Source organism: Thalassophryne amazonica, chromosome 18 (assembly GCF_902500255.1).
Source record: "Thalassophryne amazonica chromosome 18, fThaAma1.1, whole genome shotgun sequence".
Classification (NCBI taxonomy): Eukaryota; Metazoa; Chordata; class Actinopteri; order Batrachoidiformes; family Batrachoididae; genus Thalassophryne; species Thalassophryne amazonica.
In genome coordinates this window covers 55,386,470-55,396,577 of record NC_047120.1, presented here as the reverse complement: position 1 = coordinate 55,396,577, position 10,108 = coordinate 55,386,470, and positions in this window count along the sequence as shown.

Genomic DNA, 10,108 nt, shown 5'->3' with positions numbered 1-10,108 from the left:
CCCATGCGGTCACATCCACACGCGCGCGCGCGCACGGACAGATCTACATGTCCCCGCTTCCTGCTGCCTGCCTGTGCCTGTTTGGTGCACACTCTGAGGGTGGAACGTGCAGACTGGCTCGGTGTCAGATCCTGTGCTGCGGGTTCGACTCTCCCATCAGTCAGCGGCTCCTTCATTGTTCAGCGTCTCCACCCTCTGGGAAACTAATCCACTCACGTGTCCAGGGTCCTAGCGCCTGCGATTTACAAGCTTTAAGTCTGATTCATGCTAAGTGCTAATCCACTCTTGCACAATTCAGCAGTTTATGGTCTGAAGTACTTCCCATGGTGACTTTGCCAACTTTCCTTATTACAACCCCTGGCAAAAATTATGGAATCACCGGCCTCAGAGGATGTTCATTCAGTTGTTTAATTTTGTAGAAAAAAAGCAGATCACAGACATGACACAAAACTAAAGTCATTTCAAATGGCAACTTTCTTTTTTTAAGAAACACTATAAGAAATCAAGAAAAAAAAGATTGTGGCAGTCAGTAACAGTTACTTTTTTAGACCAAGCAGAGGAAAAAAATATGGAATCACTCAATTCTGAGGAAAAAATTATGGAATCACCCTGTAAATTTTCATCCCCAAAACTAACACCTGCATCAAATCAGATCTGCTCGTTAGTCTGCATCTAAAAAAGAGTGAACACACCTTGGAGAGCTGTTGCACCAAGTGGACTGACATGAATCATGGCTCCAACACGAGAGATGTCAATTGAAACAAAGGAGAGGATTATCAAACTCTTAAAAGAGAGTAAATCATCACGCAATGTTGCAAAAGATGTTGGTTGTTCAGTCAGCTGTGTCTAAACTCTGGACCAAATACAAACAACATGGGAAGGTTGTTAAAGGCAAACATACTGGTAGACCAAGGAAGACATCAAAGCGTCAAGACAGAAAACTTAAAGCAATATGTCTCAAAAATCGAAAAATGTACAACAAAACAAATGAGGAACGAATGGGAGGAAACTGGAGTCAACGTCTGTGACCGAACTGTAAGAAACCGCCTAAAGGAAATGGGATTTACATACAGAAAAGCTAAACGAAAGGCATCATTAACACCTAAACAGAAAAAAACAAGGTTACAATGGGCTAAGGAAAAGCAATTGTGGACTGTGGATGACTGGATGAAAGTCATATTCAGTGATGAATCTCGAATCTGCATTGGGCAAGGTGATGATGCTGGAACTTTTGTTTGGTGCCTTTCCAATGAGATTTATAAAGATGACTGCCTGAAGAGAACATGTAAATTTCCACAGTCATTGATGATATGGGGCTGCATGTCAGGTAAAGGCACTGGGGAGATGGCTGTCATTACATCATCAATAAATGCACAAGTTTATGTTGATATTTTGGACAATTGAAAGGATGTTTGGGGATGATTAAATCATTTTTCAAGATGATAATGCATCTTGCCATAGAGCAAAAACTGCAAAAACATTCCTTGCAAAAAGACACATAGGGTCAATGTCAATGAGCAGATCTGATTTGATGCAGGTGTTAATTTGGGGGATGAAAATTTACAGGGTGATTCCATAATTTTTTCCTCAGAATTGAGTGATTCCATATTTTTTTCCTCTGCTTGGTCTAAAAAAGTAACTGTTACTGACTGCACAATCTTTTTTCTTGATTTCTTATAGTGTTTCTTAAAGCCAGAAAGTTGCCATTTGAAATGACTTTAGTTTCGTGTCATGTCTGTGATCTGCTTTTTTTCTACAAAATTAAACAACTGAATGAACATCCTCTGAGGCCGGTGATTCCATAATTTTTGCCAGGGGTTGTACATGACAGCCAGGCAAGACTTTGAATTCATTCAATCAGTGGCCTGAACTCCCGTTCACAGTCAAAGTACCAGACATGTTGCTAACCACAAACGCTAACAATAGCACACAGACTTGTCAATGAATCTTACTTAAACAAAGGGCTAAAACGAACCTAGATTTTTGTCTTATCTTTATTTTACACCTGCATGCCACAATAGCACATTCAGTGGTATTTTTCTTGACCTGTGTCCATCCATGTGCGAATAAAATATGTAAAAGCTTTGATCCTGTTCGAACGCTGAATCCTAAAACCCAGAAACATTCAGGGACATTTCGGAAACATCACTTAATATGCAGATTAATGCATTTTATGACACTTTTGTCTATAATTAAAAGTAATATTGTCAAAGATGTTTAAAATGGGGTAATTTAGTACATTTTAAGAATGATTTAGTTATTTTTGTTTTGTTTCCAACTGCAACCCTTACAAGCAGGCATCTCAAAAAGTGCATAAAATGCATTAAGCTGCATTATAAGTGTAACCCAAGTCCCATGTAGCTATAGTTATCTAAAGTGAGTAGTACAATGGGACCGGGCCTGAGTTCGTTTTAGACAGGGCTACATAAGTAATGTTTCCGTTTCCGAGATGTTTCCGAGATGTTTCCGAGAGGGAGGGTCCACTGGTCCTACACAGTAAAATCACCAGTGTTAAATTAACACTGACAATGAACATCGTTCCACTTTGACCAGAGTAGGACCATATGTACACTGGCAGTGTTAACACTGTCAGTTTTAGTTTTACACTGGTGATTTTGCTGGTCCTAGGGTCCACTGGTCCTAACCTCTTTGTATTAGTTGATGGTGTATATTACATCCCTAAACTGATTTTAAAGTTCATAAATGTAATACTATCAAATAGCTAACAAACCAAATCCATTTTTGTTCAGTTTACGAAAATAAAATCAATCAATCAATCAATCAATTTTATTTATAGCGCCAAATCACAACAAACAGTTGCCCCAAGGCGCTTTATATTGTAAGGCAAGGCCATACAATAATTACGTAAAAACCCCAACGGTCAGAACGATCCCCTGTGAGCAAGCACTTGGCGACAGTGGGAAGGAAAAACTCCCTTTTAACAGGAAGAAACCTCCAGCAGAATCAGGCTCAGGGAGGGGCAGTCTTCTGCTGGGACTGGTTGGGGCTGAGGGAGAGAACCAGGAAAAAGACATGCTGTGGAGGGGAGCAGAGATCGATCACTAATGATTAAATGCAGAGTGGTGCATACAGAGCAAAAGGAGAAAGAAACACTCAGTGCATCATGGGAACCCCCCAGCAGTTTAAGTCTATAGCAGCATAACTAAGGGATGGTTCAGGGTCACCTGATCCAGCCCTAACTATAAGCTTTAGCAAAAAGGAAAGTTTTAAGCCTAATCTTAAAAGTAGAGAGGGTGTCTGTCTCCCTGATCTGAATTGGGAGCTGGTTCCACAGGAGAGGAGCCTGAAAGCTGAAGGCTCTGCCTCCCATTCTACTCTTACAAACCCTAGGAACTACAAGTAAGCCTGCAGTCTGAGAGCGAAGCGCTCTATTGGGGTGATATGGTACTATGAGGTCCCTAAGATAAGATGGGACCTGATTATTCAAAACCTTATAAGTAAGAAGAAGAATTTTAAATTCTATTCTAGAATTAACAGGAAGGCAATGAAGAGAGGCCAATATGGGTGAGATATGCTCTCTCCTTCTAGTCCCTGTTAGTACTCTAGCTGCAGCATTTTGAATTAACTGAAGGCTTTTCAGGGAACTTTTAGGACAACCTGATAATAATGAATTACAATAGTCCAGCCTAGAGGAAATAAATGCATGAATTAGTTTTTCAGCATCACTCTGAGACAAGACCTTTCTAATTTTAGAGATATTGCGTAAATGCAAAAAAGAGTTCTACATATTTGTTTAATATGCGCATTGAATGACATATCCTGATCAAAAATGACTCCAAGATTTCTCACAGTATTACTTGAGGTCAGGGTAATGCCATCCAGAGTAAGGATCTGGTTAGACACCATGTTTCTAAGATTTGTGGGGCCAAGTACAATAACTTCAGTTTTATCTGAGTTTAAAATCAGGAAATTAGAGGTCATCCATGTCTTTATGTCTGTAAGACAATCCTGCAGTTTACCTAATTGGTGTGTGTCCTCTGGCTTCATGGATAGATAAAGCTGGGTATCATCTGCGTAACAATGAAAATTTAAGCAATGCCGTCTAATAATACTGCCTAAGGGAAGCATGTATAAAGTGAATAAAATTGGTCCTAGCAAAGAACCTTGTGGAACTCCATAATTAACCTTAGTCTGTGAAGAAGATTCCCCATTTACATGAACAAATTGTAATCTATTAGATAAATATGATTCAAACCACCGCAGCGCAGTGCCTTTAATACCTATGGCATGCTCTAATCTCTGTAATAAAATTTTATGGTCAACAGTATCAAAAGCAGCACTTAGGTCTAACAGAACAAGCACAGAGATGAGTCCACTGTCTGAGGCCATAAGAAGATCATTTGTAACCTTCACTAATGCTGTTTCTGTACTATGATGAATTCTAAAACCTGACTGAAACTCTTCAAATAGACCATTCCTCTGCAGATGATCAGTTAGCTGTTTTACAACTACCCTTTCAAGAATTTTTGAGAGAAAAGGAAGGCTGGAGATTGGCCTATAATTAGCTAAGATAGCTGGGTCAAGTGATGGCTTTTTAAGTAATGGTTTAATTACTGCCACCTTAAAAACCTGTGGTACATAGCCAACTAATAAAGATAGATTGATCATATTTAAGATGGAAGCATTAAATAATGGTAGGGCTTCCTTGAGCAGCCTGGTAGGAATGGGGTCTAATAGACATGTTGATGGTTTGGATGAAGTAACTAATGAAAATAACTCAGACAGAACAATCGGAGAGAAAGAGTCTAACCAAATACCGGCATCACTGAAAGCAGCCAAAGATAACGATACGTCTTTGGGATGGTTATGAGTAATTTTTTCTCTAATAGTTAAAATTTTATTAGCAAAGAAAGTCATGAAGTCATTACTAGTTAAAGTTAAAGGAATATTCGGCTCAATAGAGCTCTGACTCTTTGTCAGCCTGGCTACAGTGCTGAAAAGAAACCTGGGGTTGTTCTTATTTTCTTCAATTAGTGATGAGTAGTAAGATGTCCTAGCTTTACGGAGGGCTTTTTTTATAAAGCAACAGACTCTTTTTCCAGGCTAAGTGAAGATCTTCTAAATTAGTGAGACGCCATTTCCTCTCCAACTTACGGGTTATCTGCTTTAAGCTGCAAGTTTGTGAGTTATACCACGGAGTCAGGCACTTCTGATTTAAAGCTCTCTTTTTTAGAGGAGCTACAGCATCCAAAGTTGTCTTCAATGAGGATGTAAAACTATTGACGAGATACTCTATCTCACTTACAGAGTTTATGTAGCTACTCTGCACTGTGTTGGTATATGGCATTAGAGAACATAAAGAAGGAATCATATCCTTAAACCTAGTTACAGCGCTTTCTGAAAGACTTCTAGTGTAATGAAACTTATTCCCCACTGCTGGGTAGTCCATCAGAGTAAATGTAAATGTTATTAAGAAATGATCAGACAGAAGGGAGTTTTCAGGGAATACTGTTAAGTCTTCAATTTCCATACCATAAGTCAGAACAAGATCTAAGATATGATTAAAGTGGTGGGTGGACTCATTTACATTTTGAGCAAAGCCAACTGAGTCTAATAATAGATTAAATGCAGTGTTGAGGCTGTCATTCTCAGCATCTGTGTGGATGTTAAAATCGCCCACTATAATTATCTTATCTGAGCTAAGCACTAAGTCAGACAAAAGGTCTGAAAATTCACAGAGAAACTCACAGTAACGACCAGGTGGACAATAGATAATAACAAATAAAACTGGTTTTTGGGACTTCCAATTTGGATGGACAAGACTAAGAGTCAAGCTTTCAAATGAATTAAAGCTCTGTCTGGGTTTTTGATTAATTAATAAGCTGGAATGGAAGATTGCTGCTAATCCTCCGCCCCGGCCCGTGCTACGAGCATTCTGACAGTTAGTGTGACTCGGGGGTGTTGACTCATTTAAACTAACATATTCATCCTGCTGTAACCAGGTTCTGTAAGGCAGAATAAATCAATATGTTGATCAATTATTATATCATTTACTAACAGGGACTTAGAAGAGAGAGACCTAATGTTTAATAGACCACATTTAACTGTTTTAGTCTGTGGTGCAGTTGAAGGTGCTATATTATTTTTTTCTTTTTGAATTTTTATGCTTAAATAGATTTAACAATGTAACAATCCTTAACCTACTTTAGTGCAGCATATAGCCTACCATAAATGTAAAAACAACTTCAACATGCTTTCCTTAATACTAGGACTACCACTAGTGGACCCTAGGATTAGTGGGAGCTTCCCGTTTTGTAGATGTCTCCAAATGTTTCCGGGTTTTAGGATCCACCAATTTGCACCAAACTTGGTGAAATGACTAAGGGTCATCCAAGGAGAAAGTGATTCGATTTAGCAAAAAATCAGTTAAATATCAACATCACAGGCAAAGGTCAAAATTTGGGCCCAATAATATGTATACATGGGAGTATTTAGGATGGCTGTTTTTGAGAAATTGGTTACAAATTCATGTATGGTTTCTATTAAACATTGGTATGAAGTCATATTTCACATTTCTGTTGGTCAAATGAGCTTAAACCTTTCAAGGTTAAACTCATTATAATGGCTTTTCAGTGAATTGTAAAAGATACATTCATGGCTAATATCAAATACCAATATGAAGTCATATTTCACCTTTGTACTGGACACATGTCCTTCGACCTTGTGCAATCTTGAAAGTACAAACTCAGTTATTCATAACGGCTATTTTGAGGAATTGTTAAAGATACATCCATGGTTACCATAAAACGTGAAGTCAAATATCAACTTTATATTGTCTGCATGTTCTTTGACCTTGGGTGACTTTAAAGGTCAAACTCATTTGGAAAGGCTAGTTCAAAGAATTGGTTAAAAATACAATTTCTAATAGCTATAAAACTGTAATATGAAGTCATATATCAACTTGCTATTGGTCACTTCCTTTGACCTTGAAAAGTTAAGCTAATTTATAATTATTCTGAGGAATTTGTGAAAGATACAACTATGCTGACAATAAAAAGGATGATCTTGGTCACATGACCTTTGACATTGGTTGATCTCAAGGTCACAACTGATCATCTCAGTAGGACCCAGTATATATGTTAATCAAGGTTATAGTGGATCAGTGTTGGATAGAACTGATCAAACAACCACACAGAACCATGCATTACTGTATCACTGAATCACACTTAATTTGCCTGACTCTGCATACTCTCTGAGTGCTCAGTCTAGGTTTTTAAACAAGTATTGTGCATGAAACTTTAACAGAAGGCCTGAATGTGAATCTCCTGCAACTTCATGGTATCTACTAAAATAAGTGACAAAACAAAACAAACCATACTTGCCTTATAGTTGGTCAGTTCACGCATACTTTCAAAGCACAAATACGGCAATTCAATGCTTGTATGGCTGTTTGGAACACCATAGTCCATGAGCCAGTCATCAATTTTTACTTAATCTGTACCACTTAAGGTGACGAAATGACACTTAGAAGCCAGCCTCAGTGTACCATGGCCTACACAAAAATGTATTACAGCCATTCCAGGGTGGCAGCTGTAGCCAGGTAGAGGTCAATGAAGAATTACACAGAGGTCAAAATATAAAACTGCTCCAATCATGTTGAAAACTATACCACATTATTTGTCTGATCATAACAATTCAAAAAAGGTATAGTTTGGACTATCTATGATTGAATGTTCTGGAGTTATGGTGTAAAAACAGCAAAAATGGTGATAAAGATCAGTTTCAGTTTGTACAGGGGTCAAATATTAAAGTTGCTCCAATTTCAGTTAAATTACGCAAATTATTAGTTGAAATAAAAGGATTAATAAATGGAATACTTTTGACTATGTTAAATATTTGGTCTTCAAAGTAAAGGTCAAACAAGGTCAGCGTCCATTGGATTCTATGACATGTGACATATGTTACCCCATAACATGATAACTAAGCATGACACATGCTGCAAACTATTCCTTTTTAGAACCCTATTAATCCAAACAATAAGCAGCTATCAAAATTTGCATCACGTGTATCCAGGTAGACCCTTGCATACCTGCAGATGACTCATAAGTTGACACCTTAGAAATGACGCCAGGCTTGTTTAACACAGAAAAGTAGATTTTAAAAATATGTTATTGACAGACTTGTGTACTACCGGAACAAAAAGTGACACAGCGCACCAACATGTGGTGTTGAAGAAAAGGAAAAACAAAAACTGTGAAGCTAGAAAGAGAAAATGGGGTATAAAGTGTGGGAGAGAAGTGCATGTGAATGAGTGGATTCAACGTCAAGTTGAGAGATTTCTCCACAGCCTTTTATTAAAATAAAAGATTGAGAAAAAAAATTATATAAATTCGTGACTCGTATCAGTTCAACTCAGAATTGAGATGGTGAAAGAAAAACTGCTTGTAAGTACATCAGAGATATGAAAGACATTTAGAAAAAAGATCAGCATGTTGGAATTTGATCCTCTCAGTGTGAAACCAAATCTTTTATCCTGTGGGTGTTTTTTTTATTCGTTTTACTCTTTTATTTTTTTACTCTTTTATTATGTTTTTAATATTTTAATTCATTTTGTTCTGTTTCTGAATTGTGTTGTGTAAAGCGCCTTGGAGCGACTTTGTTGTGAATTAGCGCTATACAAATTAATAAACATGACTTGACTTTGATTTATATCCGTGTTGATAAAACGGGTAAGTAATGAATAGATCCGCATCTTTGGCACCTTTTTTTATAGTTGTTCAGCTGCATGTGTTGTTAGGCCAAGATGCAGGGAGGTGAAGGCTTTCCTCTCGATTGTGTGAAGACAGAACTGCCATAATTATACAGAAGGTCAAACACTGCGAGCTGACAGCAGAGCGCGCTGAGGGTCAAACACACAGGAGGGCACCCCTTTGAGCCACGGACAAAAAAAATAAATAAAAATACAGCAGAGAATCTTTGCTCTTCTCCCTCCTCTTCATCAACTCCTCTCTCTTTTCAGACACCAAATTCCTGCCCTAGTTTGAACTTTTGTGTGTGTGTGTGTGTGTGTGTGTGTGTGTGTGTGTGTGTGTGTGTGTGTGTGTGTGTGTGTGTGTGTGTGTGTGTGTGTGTGTGTGTGTGTGTGTGTGTGTGTGTGTGTGTGTGTGTGTGTGCCACTTGAAGTTGCCAGCTCTTGTTTTGAGTAGGTGGCCTTGTTTTCAGCTCAGCTGTCAAATTTTTCATGCAGAGTTTACACTGATAGTTTTTTGGCGCACATCACCGCCAAGGCCCAGCAGTTATGTTTATCTGCGCTTAACCCAGATGAAGTTCAGGTGGGGGTCCTACAGTCAGTTAGACACTATTTGCGTTATTGTAGTGCTTCCTTCTACAGCAAAATTACACGCAGCGAAAATCCCAAGGGAAGACAAAACATTTATTTAAATGGAAATGGTGATGCATTGAGTACCCTGTTGTTTTACATATGCATTGGAACCAAGCCCCAACCTCCAGTGCTGAAAAATGAAGCCAACTCCAAAGTATCAACTAATTCTGTTTTCTTTTTCTCTCTGTCCAAGATGTGGCTGGATGCACGTCCTGGATTGGATGATTTCTGTGGTGGATGTGGGGTGGACTCTGCTGTAGGAACAGATGCAATGAGTGGCTCGATGAACAATCCCCCCCCCCCCCCCAACCCTCTGCCCTCCTGACAGTGGACTGGATGCCTGCATGCACTCTCATCAGTTATGTTGTGTTGTGTTCTGTATTGCAAACTTTTTTGGTAGAATGACCAAACCATTGGGTCACCCCCTTTGAGTCTGGTCTGCTTGAGGTTTCTTCTTCAATATCATCAGAGGGAGTTTTTCCTTACCACTCTCACCTGTCTTCTTCCTCTAGGGGTTGTTAAGGTTAGACCTTACTTGTGTGAAGCACCTTGAGGCAGCTTTGTTGTGATTTGGGGCTATATAAACTAAATAAATTGAAAATAAATACATTTAAATGACTTGCAGTTCCATGAATGGCCTCATGAAGGTTCCTCCAAATTGTCAATTTCTATAGAATCCCAGTAGATTAGATAGAACTTTATTAATCCCTTGGAAAGACTCCCTGAGGGAAATTGAGGTTCCAGCAGCATTGTATAGCAGCACAC